At 37.7% G+C, this 21,598-nt stretch overlaps 1 protein-coding gene across 3 annotated transcripts in view; it reads left to right on the forward strand.

Moving 5' to 3' along the window:
• The window catches only part of Vav3 (vav guanine nucleotide exchange factor 3), a 341,328-nt gene that overhangs the window by 44,807 nt on the left and 274,923 nt on the right, over positions 1–21,598 (forward strand). Inside the window, exon 2 of one of the 3 annotated variants that reach the window (XM_074050866.1) lies at positions 18,852–19,028. The exons of the other annotated variants lie outside the window; for them this stretch is intronic. The gene's annotated coding sequence lies outside the window, so the exon portion shown is untranslated. The remainder of the gene's footprint in view (positions 1–18,851; positions 19,029–21,598) is intronic. 3 annotated transcript variants of the gene reach the window in all.

Below are 21,598 nucleotides of genomic sequence, written 5' to 3' on the forward strand. Positions count from 1 at the left end.
ATTTTACCAACATTTTGGTCTAAATCAGTGATGTTTGCAGTAAATTTATTTAGATAATATCATTGAAGGGCAGGGGAATCTAAATAAAGGGTTTGTCTGTGTTAAATTTGCAGGCAAGAGTGGTTGATCTCAGGCTGAGAGGGCTTAATTTTATAGCCTCCCTGATATTGCATTGCAGTTGGTTGACCGTTTATACCAGAATCTGTTTCATTCTCACTTGGCCAATCTGATGAACACTGATTCTCACCTAGCTGATAATAGTATCACGTTTGTTTTTTTGCCTCCAACAGCTATGTCTGCAGTGTCCTGTTACACAAATAGAACAATTTAAAATACAACAAAGAAAGCAAATGTAGCTTTAAATGGCTTGATTTACATTGTGCTTCTCTCAATTATTTGAGGATTAAAAATGATTTCAACAGGTTCAGAGGAGGTTAAGAATCCTGCTGTAGTGTATTCAGAATTTATTTTGCCTACACTCATGTTGGTGGGCGTAGCATTTTTATTCTATTGTGTATTGCTACATGGGCAACCTACCATCGTTTTGATATTTTTCTTCCTGCATTCAACTCATTACTTCTTTGTCTACAAGCTACTTGTGTTAAGCTTATATTTTATACATAGCTCACAAGAAAAAAAGCTGGAGGAATATAATACCCAGATATGTATGCTAATGTTCATAAGATTCCAGGCATTTTTTTTTTATCATTTATGCTTCTTTGTATTTTCCAGCTTTAATAAACTCAGCTCATATTACTTTTAAAAAGGGAAAAGGAAACAGTTTAAAAAAAAAACTCCCTATCTTAGCTAATTGTGATGAGTTCTATTTGTGTTGTAGAAGGTGGGAGGAGAAGGGAACCTTCTTTAGTTTTCAGAAAATAAACAATGTATCTTTTTAAAAATATATTCTTTCTTTCTTCTTTTTCTTTTTGTTTTTTTTGACAGTACTGGGGTTTGAACTTGGGGCATCATGCTTGCTAGATAGGCATTCTACCACTTGAGCCATTCCTGCAGCTTTGTAAGCAACTTTTTACTTGTTTGAGGCAGAACAGTCAGTCTGGCTAAGAAAATGACTCAAGTTTATCCTTTAAAGAGTGACATTTTAATTTTAATTTAAGATAAAAACCTATTATTAGTATTATGTATTTTAAATTTTATTGCAATTAAACACAATATATTGAATCAAGTTTGACTGTTTTCTGGAATCGGGGCCCTACTGTGACCTTCAGATATTTTAATTCTGACTTTTTTACTGTCAGCTCTCTGCCTCAGTGTTGACATAGGCTTCCAAACATGGAGCTTAGAGAGAAGAAATAGCATATAACATTTAATGTAGGTTGACTCACTCGATTCTGAAAGGTGGTCTGAAAACTTCCTTCCTGGAGTGGAAAACATAAGGTGCCCCTAGCATCCGGGAGAGGGGCCTTAAATATTTATGCTCCTACAACTGTTTTAATAACTGATGTCCCAGAAGAGGTATTTACTTTTGCTTCTGTTCATATCTGTATATGGAAAAGTTTAGCTTAGGTATTGGTAAAGTTTTAGAATTAGATAAAGCTGGATATGAATTCCATCGACACCACTTCATAGCTGTGTAATCTTCAGCATTCCACTAAACCTCTTCAGGTTCATTTCCTTATCTGTAAAAATGAGGGTAGTCACGTTTTCCTTGTAGAGTTGTTGTAAGGATTAGATGAAGAATGCATGCAATGCGCTTAGTGTAGTGCCTGCACACAGTAATTGCTCAATAAGTGCTATCAGTAATAAGCATAAAAATTGTGGGTTGTAGCATCAATTTGACCTCCATTGATGTCTGCCTCTGCTTAGTTTCATTCTTCAAATAATCTTGAACTGATTTGGAATGTGGGGGGTGAGTAAGAAAATGGCTAGAGTAATTTCTGTGAATATCAGTTGTTAGACTTGTGTATCACACGTATTTGTTATTTTGTCCAGATATGTACAGAAGTTCTCTACACTACTTCCAGAGAACTGCATATTTGGGGCTGGGGTACAGAAGATGTGGTGGTCCTTTGGCAGTATTGGGGTGCTGCATCAGGCTTGCTAGGCAAGTGCTCTATCACTTGAACCACACCTCTAGCCCTTTGTGCTTTAGTTATTTTTTCAGATAGGGTCTCCCACTTTTGCCCTGGACTGCAACTTCCTACCTCCATCTCCTGCATAGCTGTGATTACAGGTGTGAGCCCCTATGGCCAGCCTTGTAAAAAAAAAAAAAAAAAATCAAACTACATTTTCTGAGTCCTTTCCTTCCAGCTGTAACCTCTCACTCCTATTATTGTATTTTCTTTTCTTTTTCTTTTTAGCATGGAAAACAGATAACCAAAGTTGTTAAAATCATTTAAGCAAAGCATGTGTAATTTAGTGCTTACCAAAGGCCTGGAGAGGAAATAAAGTGATAAGCAAAAATATAACTGTTGAACCCCCCCCACCCTCCTCTCATGTTAAAATGCAACATGTTTATATTTTAAAAAGCCAGAAAATGCAAACAACAAGAAAAAGGTCATTTTCAGTTTCACCCCCTAGAGATCGTTATTTCCTTTTATAGCTTAAACTAAGAGCCTCTGGAAGTATCCTGGAAGGAAGAGGCTTAACTGGGAGAAGATTGGCAGTAACTGATACTGCTTTGGGGAAATCAGAAAGCCTGGACTCACAGGGAGCTGCTACCTCTGATCCTAGCTACCTATAGTTCCAAAGGGAGGCTTGCGGTAGTTTTCCTGAGAAGCCACACATCTGCCCCCACTTTACCTGTACACCGCTGGAGCGAATATTGCTCCTTTTCTCCATTCTTCTCTAACACAAGTATCTTTAAATGAGGGCCTAAAAGAAGATCATTCTATGGGAAATGCCTAGTCTTCAGCCACTGTGAAACAGCTTGAAAGAATAGGGATGACGTTTGATAAGTCTTGTCAACAGGTAATATCCTTCCAAATTCCACGTGTGCGCGCACACACACACACACACACACACACCTTACAACTTTACATTCAATCAAGACCATAGATATATGTTGTTTGGGAATTTGCTTTTATCTGTTACTTTAGTATAACGTCTATCTTTCTCAACTCTGTTATCCATATAAATTATGTTTTTCTTTTTCTGTTTTGCTGAAAGGAAATATATTCATATTTTTTGGTAGGCTGCTCACCTCTTAGTATTTAATCAACATTTGTTAAAATACTTCCTTAGAATTTCATTATGGATTTCATAAGCAATCACAAGATGCTAGAAAATTCAGATTGTTTCCAACTTTTTGCTGTTACATCAATGATTGCTTGAGATCCTTGTGGCTAAGTCTTTGGATGTGTTCTTACTTTTTTTCCTCAGGTAAAATTCCATAAAATACAATAACCGCCTCAGATGGTGTGGCAGTGGCCTCTTTGACATGTATTTTGCTTCTTCTCAGATTCTTTTTGCCTACTTCCATTTCTTAGCTCAGGTAACCAGATACCAGAAAGTTGTCCTGGGGCAGTTTTAGCACCTAGACCCTTTTGCATTTAGAGTCTCACCCCAAATCAAGCCCTTGACCTTTTCCTCCTGCTTCCTGTTGAACCTCATTCTGTTATAAAACTGTGAATGAATTTACACATAATTTTGATCTTGAAATTATTAGGCTGTAAGTAACACACTTAATTTATAGTTGGCTATACTTTATAGTTATTAGGTGTATGTGGGGATTCTTTTAGAGTAAGAATGGTCTAACTTAGAAATTGTTTTCAAATATAATTAAACCTTAATAAGTACTAAATTGAGCACTTGTCCTTACTTCCTCGACAGTTGTGACATCTAGGCAAAACTTAACTTTTTGGATTTTTTTTTTCTAATTTTAAGATACTACATTTCAACAATTTTTTTAAGCCTTTGATATTTTGATAGGGCCCCAAATAGCTCGTTTTGGGCCCTAGTCATTTTGTCCGTGGCAAGCAGTGGCCTCTGAGAATTTGTGGGGCAGAGATAGGAAGTAAAATTAAATGGTAGAGTGCTGTGAGATTAAGAATTATGTGGTGTGCCTTTTTAGCTTGACTTTCTGTTAAAAGCAACAGCAAAAACAAAGTTGCAAATAGAGTCAGATTGCTAAATTTCAAATCCCAGTCTCATTGCTAAAACTAGGTGGTCTTGGGCCAGTTGTGTGGTGTCCTTATCTGTAAAATGGATAAAATTTTCCATGTCTTCCACATAAGTTACTGTGAATATCTGCCTAGATAATCCACCCAAAGCACACAGGAAATCTCAAAAGAAGCTAAGTAGTTGTATATGTGGTTTCTGATCCACCTTGGCACTCAGAGTCGAGTGGTGGTGTTCTGTGTCTTGCTTCCTTGTAGAGAAGAAAACCTGCCCACGTTTGCTGTTCTGCCCAGGAGAAATAGGGTGGGTGAAGGTTTTGAGATGGTAGAGCTAGTTGTGGGATTCTGTTTGATTGGGATGATGATGATAAGTTTTCCATTTGTGACTTACATGTGAAGTCTACAATTCACAAAGATTTCTTACAAATACTAATTATAAAGAGTGAGCACCCAGTCTCTTCTAACTGTGAATTCTTTTGGCACCCTGAAAATAACATTGACATTTTTGACTCATCGTTTTGGATAAATGATACAGTCTTGAAGTTGGGTGTGTGAGGAGGGTATGTTGATGCCAACACAGCCCATTATTTGCTCATTTGAGTACTGGGAAAGGGCAGAAGGATTGTTTAAGCTACAGAGGGAAAACACTTTTAGGTAAGAAAAGAAATGATAGAATAATCTTTAAGAATATTAAAGATTAAGAGTCTTCTCTGTCACTTGCATCAACAAAATAAGAGAAATTATTTTCTTAATTACAGCAAAGTCAATTAGTCTTTACATTAGGGAATTGGGAAAGTTGATTATAATTCTTAGGAGTGAACTCACACATTTCAGGTAGTATTTGGTCTAAATAGCATTAATCAGAAAATAAGCATCAGTTAGTTCTGAATAGCAGGATAAGCCTCCCCTGAGGTAGAGGATAACATTGACAGCCTCCTTTAGTGTTTTGTTTTTTTCTTTCCCATATTTACTTATGGAATGGAACCTCAGACTTATACTGTGGGCTTTGCTAGATGTCAGATTTTGCAACAAATACCTCTAAATGCATGTGTTACCTGTTTTATGAAAGTGGCATCCTGTAGGATGTTTGTAATGTAAGTGGCAGTTTTAAATTCTGATTACAGTAATTCCCTCTGTAATATTACCGAGGCTGTCTTCAGGAATGTGGTGAGAAATACTTGTAGCAGCTCCATAGACAGACACCATGCCACATATTTAGGTCTTTCTGTCTTTTTTCCCTTTTTTCTCTTCCTCCTTTTCTTCCTTTCTTTTGGGATCATTAAACAAACAAGCCACTTCTTACGAGTCCTGAGTCTGGGTGCTGGTGTTCAGACTCCCTCCTTGCCATCTCACTCTCAGCTCACGCTGACATGTGTCCCTGACGGGCTGTTTCTAGCAGCAAGGAAATAAGACCTGGGAAGCCATCCTGTGATTAAGAAGCCTGAGCTTAATTGTGGCTTATGATTACATTTCCTAACTTTCTGCCTTTCTGGAGTGGTTATGATGAACATGGGTTTCTGGAAACCCCTTTCCGGGAGATCATCAGTAGATCTACTAGTAAGGATTTCATCCGTATTGCTATGAAAATGATGCATGTCTTCCAACAGATGAGATTTTCTTTGTTGATATCAGAACAACCCTTTGGGAATCTCAGCATTCTGTGGGGTCCCTTTTTTCTTCTGAACTTATTTATCATCCTCTCCCCTTGTGTGTAGAGCCAGCTGTACAAATACTACTGTTATTTTGTGTTTACATGGGAACCCCTGCTTGACTTTGAATTTGTTTTATTACATTTATCTTTAACATTTCCTTTCTGGAATGGAATACTTTATTTCTCCTTTTTTTTTTTTAAAAAAAAGAAATGGCTTTATTTAGGAAGATTAAAGATTTGTATCTTAGAAACCAAAATTGTGGTAAAACTGAAATATATGAATGAAATATTGAACTGTTTCATAAAATCGAACAACCTGAAAAATTGATGTGCTTTGTAAATGTGCCTTTTAAGGTATTTCCTATATCATTGTGCTCAGTGGATTGCAATCTGGTTATCAGGACAAACTTTCATGTATAAAAAGTGTTCTCAGTTTTCTTAATGTCAGAAGTGTTTAGCAGTCACCTCAGTGAACAGTTACTATGGGCATGCTGTGTATAGGGCATTTTGTTGGTATTGGGGAAGCATTGTCCCAATTGTATTGTTCCAATACAGTTGGGGATCTACTCAGGACATAAAATCTAGAAAGAACAAGTACATATAAATATACAGCAGTATATGTTCATGAATTTTGTGCAGGTAGGTAATTTGTCTATCCAGCCACTCTGGATCCTTGATGTTCCTTGAATATATCAGGCAGGTTCCTCCATTAAGGCCTTTGCAGTAGCTACTCTTCTGTCTCAATGCTCATCCCTCCAGATTATCATGTGGTTAAGTCCCTCACTGCAGTCTTTGGCTCAAACGCCACCTCCATGATTGAGGCTTACCTTGACAACCCAATATTAATAGCAATTTCCATTTCTTCATATTATCATCTGTAGCACTTCAAAAATATCAACTGTAATACATTTTTAGTTAGTACATTTAATTAATAAGTTCATTGTCTGCTTTTCCTTTCCCAAAAAGAGAAAGTTTCATGATAGCAGGAAAAATTTTCTTCTTGTCATTTTTAGTTCTCTGATATCTCCCAGGTACCTGGAACATCACCTGGGTACACAGTAGATACTCGTATATTTCAGTATATAAGTGACGTTGGCATGACTCTGATCTTTCTAGAATAGGAGACTTCAGTAATAGTAACTCCATTGACTAAGGTTATGTCAGGAAAGATGACCTTTTTGTTTTTTGGGTGATGGGGACATGCTGTCTGCTTCTGGATTTGGATTTCATATTCACATAGAATATAGGGCAGGTTATAGGAAAGTTATAACGGGAAGCGTCAGTAGACAGTCCAGTTGAGACATGTGGGCTCATTTGGGAGCCATTGAAGTCATAACTGAGGTTGTATCTCTGATGAAAAGGAAGGTCAAGGCTGGAACCCCAAGGAATGACATTAAAAAACAAAAAGGCAGGAAGCGGCAAGTGAAATTTTACACTGTAGTCAGAGGGGTAGGAAGAAATCCAGGAGAAAGCATACTGAAGACCATGGAAAAAGAGAATGGTTATAGTGCAGAATCACACAGCAGTAAATAAGAAATGAAAAATTCAGCCATCCGATATGGAGGTTGCGAGGTCATTGGTGATTTTATTTCTTTTGGATACTGTGGGTAATGGGTTGCTGCTGGGAAAGAACCGAGAAGATGATAACATCACTTTTTTTTGGGTGGGGATAACTAGGGTTTGAACTCAGGGCTGCGTGCCTGCTAAGCAGGTGCACTACTGCTTGAGCCACACCTCCATCCCACGACATTACTGCTATGTATGTTTGGTACTACACCTCTGGCTATCATTCAATCACCTCATACACATGTATTTATTTAGAATAATAGCTCAGCACCTAGCAGTAAAACGGCACTTGCCAACCTGAGTTTCTATTACTTATTAACTCAATTTTGTAGCAAGTGGAAATAAAGCACCTCTCTTGAGGAAGAAAAGACAGGTGCCTTTTATGACTTGTGTCAAGGAACATTTGGTTAGTGCTTACTCAGGGTCTGTGCATGGAGACAACTCCATAAGCTCTCACTGGACTTGGTTTTTGATGAAGAAGGAAGAGGAAGGTGATATATGGCAGAAAGGTATAGAACAGGTTCTGGGTAAGATAGGTTATCTGAGGAATTAGGAGCAGACAGACCAATAAGGAAAGTAGGGGATAGATACAGGTTGAGTATCCATTATTGGAAATGCTTGAGACCAGAGGTTTTCTTTTTTATTTTGGGATATTTGAAGATATTTGCATAGACTTTACTAATCCAGATGCCCAGAATGAGAAATCTTGCTCAAAAAGTTTAATTTTGTAACATTTCAGATTTCAGATTAAAGATGTGCTTCATATACATGTATGCAGCTGCAGGGAAATGAGTGAATAGGGATGGAAAGCAAATGTGTACTTTGAGCTAAATGGAAAGGGTTGGATTGGGTGTGATTAAGAGCAAGGGGTCAAGAATGATGTCAAGGCCTCAGTGTGGGAGATGAGGCAAATTAACTTATTTACACAAGTGGAGGTATAGATTCTGAGGACATGTGAATTTTGCTTTTCTAAACTCATTTATTTCTGAAAGTCCAAAGATACTTTTTCTTACAAATCAACTGTTCATTTTAAAAAAATAACCTGCTACCATTTTTTCAACAACATAGTTCCATGTCTTGACTTTGAGTTTTCTTTCCCTACTCTCTCATCTGTTGGTTGAGAAGGAGGGAGGTGCACCTCCAGCTTGACCAGGATAGTTAAGGCTGTCTCACACTGCCAGAGCGTCTTATTAAGTTTTGCCTTTGCAGTTTTCCCAGAGACTAGCAATAACCCAGCTAGGTTAGCCATGGGAATCTATCTCTGAGTACAGTAGCATTGGTACCCATGGCCGGGAAGTTATTAAGTTCTCTATTCAGTATGGCAGGCATGGATGGGTGTGGACATATATAAGCAGCTTGTCTTCTTTCATGAGATTCCATAAATACGTCACTAAGGTGTTTTTACAAAAATTTCTTTAGTGTCATAAACCTCTTACTGCCCACGTGAGTGCACATGCTCTCTCTAGCTGTGAGGTACAGCCTAAGATTTACGGCCTCGAGGCAGGTGGTGTTATATGTGGCATAATTGTTTTAAACATTTTTTTGAAAGTTTAAATGTGTAAGACCTCAGATCATTGTAAAGTGTGTAGAATACAAGATAAACTCATACAATCTGCTTACAGATTAAATGCATACTATAAAGAAAATTCACCCAGAAAGCCCACATGTAAAATTATCTCACAGTAGCTGTAGGTGTGGCAACAGTGAAGGAATAGGAAGGCTTTGGGTCTGGCATAGCAAGCAGGTGGGCCTGAGTTCAAACCTCAGGACCGCCTCCCCTCAAAAAACCAGAAAATAAACAGGAAATAAATCAGTCTTATTCCCAAATGTGAAACAAACATTATACAACTGCTTACAAAAGCACTTACAGTATTTTGACAAATGACACAGGATAATGCATGAACAAAGTCAATGTAAGAGTGGGAAAAATGACTGATGGAGTGGCTCAAGTAGTAGAGTACCCACCTAGCAAGCACAAGACCCTGAGTTCAAGCCCCAGCACTGCAAAAAAAAAAAAAAGTATCTTTCTAAAGCACAGTTTAAATAGTGGGGAAAATGTACGGTAACAGTACCTCTCCATCTATTACACTGATAATGTGAAATCATACTGTACATTAAATCACTTTAGAAGTAGCACAGAAAACCAGTAAAAACCTCTGGATGCCCTCTGCCTGTCCTGTACATGGGCTAGGAGGATTGGAATTATTGCCGTGGTTCTTAAACTTTATTGGTTTACAGCACAGTTAGTATCTCTGACTTTTTTTTTTCCCATTTCACCCCTAAACGAAAATCACCACCACAATAGCAAACTTTTTTTTTGTAGTTAGTTCTAAGCAACTTAATAAATATTTATGTCATAACAACATAGTGCTTTGAAAAAAAATACACATAAATTGAAGGGAAATATTTTTATTTAATTCTTAAATACCACAGTTATTACTGGGGTGTGTGTGTGCCTGTTGGGTGCTATGTAGTTTATCACATCTTGAAGCATATTACACACCACCACACCACTGTTTTCTCTTCCATATCCATTATCGTACTGTATTTGTAAATCACACAGCTGCTAACATCCAGCTTCACAAAGATACGTCATTGAGAGGAATGTAGTGTGAGCTCTTGTTGGAGCTCCATGTTAATTCCAGCTGACACCTTGTGTGGTGTCTGACAGAAGCTAAGAATTCTTGCAGTTTCTTGAAAATCTAAAATATCCTGCAATGTCCGTATAAGCTTGCTGTGGTGTTCCCGTGTGCTTTGCTGTATAATTTGGGAACCAGAAATCAAGGATTTTAAATAGTAGGTCACAAAGACTGGAAATTACTTGCTTCAGCATGTTCTGTGATAACTTACCAGCTACAATGCTATGACTACAGCAGGTGCCCAGCACTATAGTATAAATTACCTAACCTTGTCATATATTTGGCTTTTATAGCCATATTTTCCCCTGGTGGTTTGATTTACATTTATAGTCTAGTAATCATTAGTAAATGTGACGTTGCCTATCTCTTATTGCCAATTGTTTGGTTTTATGTATAAGTGGGTGACACAGTTATTACTGAGTCTCTGCCATAGGCAGATGGCTTCATAAAAACCTTATTTACATAAAACAACAGGGCAGAGAAAGGCATTCATTAACAACATAAGATTGAGTTGAGAAAGAACCTGCAGGCTCTTTTTTTGGGACAGCAAACTACACACGTATGTGGTACTGTGTAATGATCATTCTGGAATGATCACAGAGACCACAAACTCCCCATGGTGATGTTATAACTTGTTGCCTGAGCGAGTCTTTGTTCATGAAATGTCCATAGGAAATTAAGGAAAGTCAAATATCAACCACACTGCTTATGTGGGTCTGACCTGTTATGGCTCTCTCAAAATCTGGACTTTTAAGGTATAATATTTCATTTTGCATGCAGGAGAGAACGTTTATCATCTTTATTAATAGTTGAAGACTCCCAAACAACTTGTAGGTACTACATTGATATCTTCCAACCTTTAATACAGGCATTTATCAAAATAATGTAGAGAAAAATATTCAAATTTGTTTGCAATGGTAGGAGCATACTGATAATTTCCACATAACATGTGACTATAGACTGTACTGTGACTCTACTTTGTGATTATACTGTAATATGTTTTCACTTCACTTCACATACCCTGTTAATTTTCAGGACGTTATTATTGCAGCTTGTATACCAGGTGGTCAAAGAGATATCTGTTCTTCAAAACGGTTTCAAATTATTGAAACTATCGTGATGAGTTTTATTTTGCAATGTTTCCAGTGTAGCGTTGAGTGACAAATGCCAGTTCATCTATAACAAGTGTGCTGTATGTAGTATGGCTCATAGTATTTTTTCTATATAAAAGAAATAGAACCTTTCTTGAGAAAGTATAGTCAGAGAAGTCAGGAGATTCTTGAGGATATCAAGTTTCAGAAACTAAAGATCTAGCCAGTCAAGATGCAGATCAAAGACCAAGCAGCCCAGTAAGAGTTTTGATCTACCTTCAAAACCTAATGTCATCAGTAATTATTAGTTTGGCTTAGGCAAGTTACTTCACCTCTCTAACCACATGTATCTCACTTAGAAAATGGAAAAAATACCTATTTCATAGGATCCTAAGGTAACGCTGTAAAGGAGCTTGTTCAATCCTGATAGAAAGTTTCGTGAGTCAACTCCCTCCAGTCCTACAGAGTTCATACATGTTTGCATGTTTTTTAAGCCTTCTGAACTTAAAGTTCACTGTGCTATCATCTGTGCCTCCATAGCCATGGATGACCCCTAATGGCACTTCTCACATTGTATTGTGATGATTTGTTCTGTGTTTCTCCTCCAGTGGGCTAAGGGCATTGAGCGTGGAGGACTATTTCTTTGATGTGCAGTGATTGAGGTATTAGATGACTACTTCCTATTATTGGCTCATCCCAGGTTCTCTACTAATACATCTGCATGACTGTACACTTGACACCCTTTTATATACTTTGGGTGCTGAATAGAAGAAAGAGCAATCATAATTCATTTGTAGGAAATAATTGCACTGAAAAATCAAGTCCTCTAGGAAACTTTTCTAATTTTACCCTCTAGGGAGACACCATTTTATTCTCTGTGGCCTTTGAGAATAATGTCTGTACTGTACATACTTTTCTCATCTCCATCATAGACTTGAACTCTCTGACTGAACTCACACTCGTGTTCTTATTTCCTTGATAGGTAGTGAGCTTCTCCAGGAAAGGCATGGCACCTACTTCACTTCTACATTCCCAGTGCTTAGAGGCTGTCAGTTGACAGATGACCTCTGTGTATCCCTGTCTTAGACTGAAATGTTCATTTGTTCTTTTGAGATGAAAGTTCTTCCTATTACTTAAAATAATTTGTTTCTCAGTTGAACTCCACTGTTGAGAATAGTTTAAAAGGTGTTTTGTTTCCTATATTCATGTATAATAGATGATCTCTTACATGAACATTTTACTTGCATATTTTATGGGAAATGTATTTTAAATACCAGCAAAACTCTTAGTGCTGGGAAGTGTCTGTTAATTGTAATAAAACTAGTAACAGCAATCTCCTGGATGCTTCCTCTTGCCCTGCGGGGACCGTAGAGGTTGAAAGCTTTAGTTTGGAAAAGTCATCTTTAGGTTAATAATGTAAACTGTTACATTAAATAGAGCACTTGTAAAGAGGCCCATGTCTGTAGGATTGGTGCACAGGATAGGAAGCTTATGCTTCCTTCACTCAGAAGTGGTAGAAACTCACTGTGTCTTCGTGGAGTATTGATGGCGGGTTCTACTTTCTCATGTGTGTATTTTTTTCAGTGGTAAAAATTACTTCATTTTTTGTACTTGTAGAAGAAGAGTACTTCTGCTTATGACAGTATTTTTACTTATAAAGAAAGTAGAAATAAGATGAAGTTTCACTACTTCACTATTGTTGAATTTATTATGTATTTCCACACATGTATACACAGATGTTTATGGACACACATGTTACAGGGGCCCAGTGTTGATCTGCTTTCCTGTGTGGTTAACTTCCCAATGTCAGTTATTTTACCTATGGATTCAAATTATAATGACATTCTTTTGCTTCAAAGAATAACGAAAACGGTTTTATCTAAAATCATTGGAGCATAAAAGATTCTACCAAATAGTTTTCAAGTTAGGTAAGGATTTGCTTATTCAGATTTTAACTCTTTTTATCATGTAATAAAAAAATGCCTGAGATGTGGCACACACTAGTGTTTAAGAGACTTCAGATTTTATTGACCAGGGTGGGAAATAAGGTAAGGAAAGTCAGAAATAAAATCACATAGCATGTCTTGATGGCTGCTATCACCTTCATTTCAACAGAGAGGATTGATCCTAACACCATCAATGGAAGGGTATAATCTTAGAATGCCAGATAGACACTGAGGATGTACCATTGTGAAGTCAGGTATGCAGTTCTGAGTAATCACCATTTTATACTCTTACTGAGCTACAGTGCCATGGCAGGATGGGTATGCAAGATGTGGTACTGGAGGCTGTCCTATAGGATAGATGGCTTCTGAGCTTAACTAGAACCATGGCTGCATGGGTAGCTCCTCTCCAGCCTGTCTTCCTGCCATCCCCCCTTTCCGCTTTTCCCCAGAATTCTCAGCTTTCTGTGTGCCTTTGCATCCCTGTTGCTTTTGATAGCTGCTTCTGTTCACCTTTTCTCTGCTCTTTCAGTTTTCTCTGCAGGGAAGAGCTGATTTTTTTTAAAGACACAGTCATCTTTTTCTATGCAGTAGGTGAACTAGTGAAAGGTACTTACTACCTTAGTTTATTCAGCTATATTTATTGTTATATCTCTCTAGGTGACAGAAATGGAAAGACGACCCTAGTTTCTGCCCTTGGAAATTTTCAGTGGCAGTTGCTTTGGGTGTCAGTATTTAGGGACAGTTGTCACTGGGCCCCCTTCTTGGGCTGGGTCCCCTGTATTCTGATGCAAGTCTTACAGTAGAGTGTAGCTGTCTTTGGACAAGAGTCTATTTTTCTTACCAGTTTATATGTTGAGTGCTGTGTACTATGGTTCACGTGGTAGAGTTCCTTTCCTGTCTATTTCCGGGAAGGGATTTTTTTTTTGAAGATCTTATCAGTTATTGGTGCGAAATTTTAAGAGTCAAACCATTTAGTTCCACAGTTGGCCTGTTATAGATTGAGTTGCAGATGTTTTTCAGATTCCCTTGTAGTACATAACATGAAGAAAGGGCCATAGCTATGAGGAGCTATGTTAAATGTAATGTGACATTCCTGCAAGCACAATTTTTACAGACATTGTATCCCTGACTAACAGTGGAATGCCATTATTTTGAAACATAAAATTGTAAGCAGCATATGGAGTGTACACCTCCAACCGTGCAGATCTTAGTAGAGTAGGCTTGGGTTATAATTAGGTTTCGTGTGTTAGGAGATTTTGTGGCTGGGGAAATACAGGACTTTGTAGTAAACATGGATTCTGGGAGAGCAAATTTGTGAGTCAACACCTTCAAGTCTTTATGTAAAGTTTTTTTTTAATGCATTAACATTGAAGGATAAAAGCAGTACACTAAATACAGAGGATATACATGGCATTTTAGATATCAAGTGGACAGTACTGGCTGCTGTGCAGTTAATTTGATGAATGAGGACAGCGATGATCCTGAAGATACTTTAAGATGGGTGGTTCTTGGTGGAGTGGGGTTGGGAGGGGGCACTCCACATTCTTGTCTTCTTCTAATGGCTAGTTATTAAGGACTTGCTCAAAGTAAAGGCTCTAAGTGGAGAACTTTATCAACTGATTCCTTTTTAACATTTGATTTGTGTCCAGTATGTTTGCCTAATGCAGGTTGCCTACCAATATTTTATAAAAATGGCTCCCTGCTTCCTAAATTGGACATTATGTGTCTGGGTTTTTCTGGTGGAATAAGAATCCTGTATGTGCCAGGGGCATAGAAGTAAGTGTGTGGCAGTTCCTCTGGGGAGGGGGGAGAGTTGTGGAATTTCCTGAACAAAATGTGGACCTTCATTGGGCAATTTCTGCTGTCACTTTATACATCAGCAGTTCCCTGGTGTTACTGCTCAATCAGTCACGGACGGATTCCCGTGAGCTACCTAGGCACAGTTTTCCTATTACTGTGTGATTTGTATTTGTTAGATAAACAATTTCAAGTTCTATAAAAGTATGCAAAATTTTTTAAATTGATTTTTGAGCAAGAATACAGTTTGGGATGGGATTACCACTTAATAAAATAAAAATAATGCTTTTTTTTTATTATTATGAATCTTTCAGAAATATACAGAAGTCAGTGAAGTGGCCAGTCGCATAAACTTTTCTTCTCTGTGTCATTAGGTAATCTGTAAATACAGAAAGGAGTTTAGAACAGTAGCTGTAAAGAGAGGCTGCCTTGGTTTGAAGCACTGACCCTCCACTTACTGGCTTTATGACATTGGGCGGTATTTAGCCTCTCTCTGCCTATTTTCTCATCTGTAAAATAGGGTAGATACTTCAAGGATTGTTTTAAGGATTGAATAAGATTGTTTAGAATAGTGCCTGACACTTACGGTAAGACCTGTATAAGCATTCTACTAATTAGTTTTCAAATTCCCCATGTTTTTCTTTACAATAGCAGATGATAAGCAATGTGAAATAGTTTCTTTACAAGTACACTTTAAATGGAAACCAGATGTTGACCGTGGTCACCTGTGCCTTCAAGGAAATTGAATTGACTGTAGCTCTTGCTCATGTTTTGGTGGTGAGAATCCAGTGCCTTCTCTAAGAAGCGTCTGGAACCTTGGATGTTAGGCTCTCACCTTGGATGTTAGGTCATTGTAGTCCCAGGTTCTGCTTCCCTAGCTTCTCATAGCTGTTTGTTTCCTCTTGGCTTCAAATTGACTTGCACAAGGAACTCAGGCCCTTCCTCTTAGTACCTCTTCACTTACCAGCTTCACGCATTAGGCCGCTGGGCTATCACTGGCTCTGTGTGAGACCTGGGCAATGCAGGGAAGAGGAACTTGGATCAATGCTGAATAATTTACAGCACCTTTTGCATTAAAACAAGTATGACTGTCTAATGGAATGGAGAGCAAAATTTACATATGGTAAAGGAATTCTGGGTGTGGTAGACTGGATACCTTCAGGCAAGTGGAACACCAGGACCATGAGTTTATTCTCTGTCATTAGGGGTATGTCTGGGGAAAGTGTTCATTGGATAACATTTGATAACGATATAAAAGAGTGAACAAATAATTTGAAATTTAAGATGTCTTTCAGTTACTTTTTGGTAGCTTATAGGTAAAATATACCATAGCATTTGACACGTTCTGCTTTAAAAAATTACAAATTATTAAGAAAGCACTTCTCATTTTAAATTTAGAGTAATATTACTAGATTCTCTCTGACGTGTGCACATAGGCATGTGGTATGTGTGTGTGAACTACAAGCCATGAACTTAGGCAAGTGCTCTACCCCTTGAGCTATGCCATAGCCCTTCTCTGTCTTTTTTGAGGACTGTCTGCCAATATTTAGGAACGATTTTTTTCCCAAACATAATTGTAATTAAATGTCTTGGGTAATGGCATTTGTCTCACTTCCTTATAATGAGATTTCAGCTTGCTTTAATTGAAATTTCTGAGAACTTGTACTGAAACTTTCCATCGTCAGAAAGGAATCTGTCATTAGAAGATATTGTACCTAATAATTTGGTGCCAAATGTTTAAATTTCTAACCTTTTCTCCTTATACTGTTTCTTTTTAGAGTAGAGAAAATTGCATTTTTAATCTACTTATCAAACTGTATGCAGTGAGACTTACTGGCTGAGATTTTTCTGCAGAGTAGTTCCTGCATGAGAACTTACCTAAAGTTAATAAGCACTTAATATGCTACTAATAGGAAGATCCTATTTCTGGAAAATTATGGAAACTAATTTAGCCATTTGTAAGAGAGCTCTAGAGAGAGGGCATTGGGAGCAGTGGGACTGTTGCAGCCCAAAGCAGAGTGCTGCATGTGCCCTGGCTGGCCTGTGTGACTTTGTCACTTCCAGACTCCTTTACAGGAACCAGTGTGTCCATGGGAGATCATTATGGCTGTCCTTGAATGGAGGGAGTCCTGGCATTTATTTCATGGGGGTTTTCTTATTTTGTGATCTTGTTGGGATATTAATGGATGTAGCAGTTTAGTTCACATACACAAAAAAATGTTGGCTGTCATAAGAATGATGCCATATTGAGTACTTAATCTTTCAAAAATAGGTTTCACATAACCTTGCTTAGAATACAGAGGCTCTGTGAAAGTATATTTCTTTTATTTTAACATTTTTACTGTGTGATTTTTATTACAAAGTTGGAGATGGGTATATTTGGAAAAAGTATTTCCCAAGACATATAAAAATCAAACTTTAAAAAAGTATTTAAGCTAAGTGACATCTGGCTAATGTATTTATAGAAAAGGTATTGCAGCAAGGTATTAACAGAAAGTAATTTTCAATGTTATTTTAGACTCTTGCGCTAAAACCAAGTCACAAAATGAACGTGTGCAGTGACAGGATAACAGACTGTATTGAACATCTGACTCATGCTTATTCTTTTTATTGTAGAAAGACACTTAAGCTTTAGCAGCCTGACCAAGCCTTTTACTGTATGTATATCTTTTACTTTTGCACTCTGATTTTGGTTGAACTATTCTAGCTGTTTGCATCAGGGGCCATCTAGCTGATCTTTTGTATTAGGCATAAACTAGAAGCCAGATGTAACTTAGCTTAGTGCTAAACCCAATACAGGCAGGCTCATGGGAAATCCTAATACTGACATTCAAAGTGCTATGGGGCTGAAGGAAGTCTGGGCCAAGAAAAGGTTATCTTGGCCTTCTGCAGACGACTCAGTGAGTGATCTACCACTGAGCTCCACCCTCAACCCCCATGCCTGTTCTTTTAAATGCATCCACGTTGGTTTAGTATATTTTTTTGCAGCGTTTATATATAGATACAGAGTAGGCTATACCCCACTAATTTTGTAACTCTTTTTATTTGTATTTTTTCTTAACAATTAATATCCTCAAATATTGCCAAAATCAAAGATACTGAGAGGGAGCCAGGGAGACAAGGAGACGGAGACAGAGAAGTTGGGGGAAAGAGGGAGGCAGAGAATCTGAGAATATCATGGGAATCAGGAGGGAAGGTTGCAGGCGAGTGAAGAGGAGAGTATTGATGGTTGTGTTTGTGTGTACTCTTAAGGTTGTGTCTGTTGTTTGGACTATGGATTCCTTGGGAGAAGGGCTTCTGTCTGTCTTCTACTTGAATCTTTGGCATCTGGCCTTGTACTCAGACTGTGTTTAACTTAATGTTTCACACATAATGAGCACTCAGCCAATGTTTAGTGAATGATATGGACCAACGTCACTTAGATTTCTCAAAGATTATGTCACCTAACACAACAGTCCTGTTAGGGAAATACATTTATCCCCATTTTTTTAAAGGAGAAACTAAGACTAACGTGGGCTAAATGGTTACCTAATAATAACTCTACTCACAGTGGCATGCCATTCTGAGCTACTAATTATATAAACTTAGGAATAATATTAGGAATTAATAAGTTAATATATTAGGAATAATTAATAAATTAGGAATTAATATTAAACTATTAGTTAACCGATTTGTTATTTTATTCTCTGCATTTTGTAACAGCATTTAGTGAATGCTTACTGCTTGTTGAAATTATGCTTCACATGAATAACTTCATGAGACTACTACCCTTCAGGGAGGACAGCATTGTCTGCATTTTACAGTTGAGGTTTTAGAAAGTTAAGTGAGCTTCCTGAGGTCCCCTAGCCAGTGGGTGAGTGATACGAAGTCAAGCGTGTCTGACTAGAGAGCCTATTCTTAGTGACAAAACTTAAATTACCTCCTTATAGTCACTGAAGGTGTCCAGTCTACCACACCCAGAATTCCTTTACCATATGTAAATTTTGCTCTCCATTCCATTAGACAGTCATACTTGTTTTAATGCAAAAGGTGCTGTAAATTATTCAGCATTGATCCAAGTTCCTCTTCCCTGCATTGCCCAGGTCTCACACAGAGCCAGTGATAGCCCAGCGGCCTAATGCGTGAAGCTGGTAAGTGAAGAGGTACTAAGAGGAAGGGCCTGAGTTCCTTGTGCAAGTCAATTTGAAGCCAAGAGGAAACAAACAGCTATGAGAAGCTAGGGAAGCAGAACCTGGGACTACAATGACCTAACATCCAAGGTGAGAGCCTAACATCCAAGGTTCCAGACGCTTCTTAGAGAAGGCACTGGATTCTCACCACCAAAACATGAGCAAGAGCTACAGTCAATTCAATTTCCTTGAAGGCACAGGTGACCACAGTCAACATCTGGTTTCCATTTAAAGTGTACTTGTAAAGAAACTATTTCACATTGCTTATCATCTGCAGCAGGTGCTCTACCATTTGAGCAATTCTGTCAGGTCTTTTTTTTGTGTGTGTGATGGTTTTTTCAAGTTAGGGTCTCATGAACTATTTGCCCAGGCTGGCTTTGAACCAGAAGTCTGCTGATCTCTGCCTCCTTAGTACCTAGGATTGCAGGCTGGCTCAGCCACACAGCCTTTGATGTGTACTCAGATTTGTTCATAGTTCTTTCCTCTATATATCTGGGGTGTGTGTGTGTGTGTGTGTCTTATATTAGGCTATATTCAAGGTATATAACAGTAACTCAAAGAACACTAAAGGTAGAAGACTGAAGTTGAGGGAATTAACAGAATTTAACTCAATCTATTTTTTTTCTTAGTTTTTTCTTTTGCCACTGGAAATAAAACACTATTAGTTCAGTATTGAGCAAGACAGGTATGGTGAATGTGGTAATAATGTGGTGAGAGGTGATGGTGATTGTTTAGATCCTAAACATAATACGAATCTCTTGCATTTAGATATGGTGAGATTTATTTGAAGGCTAAATAAAAGGTCAGAAAAAAAGAAGACCAAGAAGCATTTTCTATACCTGAGTACATGTACTTCAATTTGATTAGTATTCTAATCAGTTATATCAAGTTATGTCCCTAGAAGAAAAATCATATAGAAATGGTTGCATTAGAGCCAGGCATGGTGGGTGCATAGCAGTGATCCCAACACTTGGGAGGTTGAGGCAGGAGAATTGTAAGTTTGAAGCTAGCCTGGGCTACATAGTAAGATAATATCTCAAAAAAAATCGTGTCTCTATGTTTTAGCATTCAGATAACATGCACACAAATCTGACTTATAATTCATTTTTTACTACTACAGTGATTTTATGCCAATCCTAAGCAGTTGCACTGAATTTAGAAAAAGCTGAAGCTTTGTTTTATTAAAGAAACATTGTGAAATATTGGGCAGAGCAAAACCCTAGAGCACAAACCATAAAGAAGTCTCTCTGTCAGATAATAAAATCAAAAGTAAGTAATACAATGAAAGTGCATGGATTATCCTAGGTCCTAGTTTCCATAGCTAGAAGCTGTTAGTCTTTCTTCTTTGGTTCGGATTTTCCCAGTGAACTTAATTTCAATAAGTTAGATGTCTTATCTTTCTTTATCCTCAACTCTAGTGAATATCTTTACTTTTGCAGTCTCTATATCAACTATTTTTTCCTACCAGAATTGAAGGTACTTTTTGATGGTACAACTTCCTAAGTAGACTGTGCTAGGTCATTCTAGAACACCATTCTTCTTAAACACTTACTGGTTGTGTCTCCAGTAGTTATCTCTTGCCACCTCATTGTATAAAACAGATGTGGTATAGGTTTGTTTAAAAAGTTTGTTTCTTTTTTTTCTTTAAATTTTATTTTATTTTTATTATATTGTTGTGTTAGGGGTACATTGTGATATTTACAAAAGTGCTTATAATAAATTTTAAAATCATCTCCATCATTCTCTTTTACCCTCCCCCCCACCTTGGAATAGTTTCAACAGGTCTATTTTCCATTTTCATACATGAACACGTAATATTTGTACCATATTCACCCTCCTTCATCCTTTCCTTATAGCCTCCACCCTCTCACTGGTACCAACTCCCAGACAGGACTTGTTTTACCTTCCTATCCTTTGTTTTTGAAAAAAAGACATTTTTGTTTGCTTAAGATAGTTATACAAGGAGTTTCATTATGACATTTCCATATATGTATGTATTATATCCCAAATTTCTTCATCCCTTCCATTTTTCTCCTTTCTGTCTTAGTCTCCTAATGGTGATTTCAATAGGCTTAAATATTCTATATTCATTTTTGTATAGAAAGTACATCAGCCATTCTCACCTTCTTAACTTTTATCTGTTCCCATTTGAAACATAGTGTGTGATTTTTAAACATTGGCAAATGGAGTCCTCTCTGCCTGGAAGGGAAGACCATGTTCCTGATTTACCATGGATGGAACTTGTGTAAGCCCTTTTATTCTACTGTAATTATTCTTTTAAAAAGCTCTGGTTTGGACAATGAATTGCATAGTCATTCTCCCTTCTTTGTCCTCTTCCTGGAATATTCTGCATCCTTCACAACACCATTGCACTTGTATGTGAAGCCTTCCTTGTCCCTCTTACCTCATTTAAGTCATATAACTCTCATAACATGTGCCAGATTATATAGTAACAGAATTGAGTTTCTTAGTCATCGTTATTTGTCCTAAACATACTCTTAGTCAAACCACACACACACACACACACACACACACACACACACACACACACACACGGGAGCAGAACTGGGGACAGAAGAAAGGTGTGAGTGCAAATCTTGATCCTGCAATCCAGAATTGTGTTGCTGTCACTATGAACATCCATTTGGAGTTTGACCATA

This window comes from Castor canadensis, chromosome 12, assembly GCF_047511655.1.
Source record: "Castor canadensis chromosome 12, mCasCan1.hap1v2, whole genome shotgun sequence".
Classification (NCBI taxonomy): domain Eukaryota; kingdom Metazoa; phylum Chordata; class Mammalia; order Rodentia; family Castoridae; genus Castor; species Castor canadensis.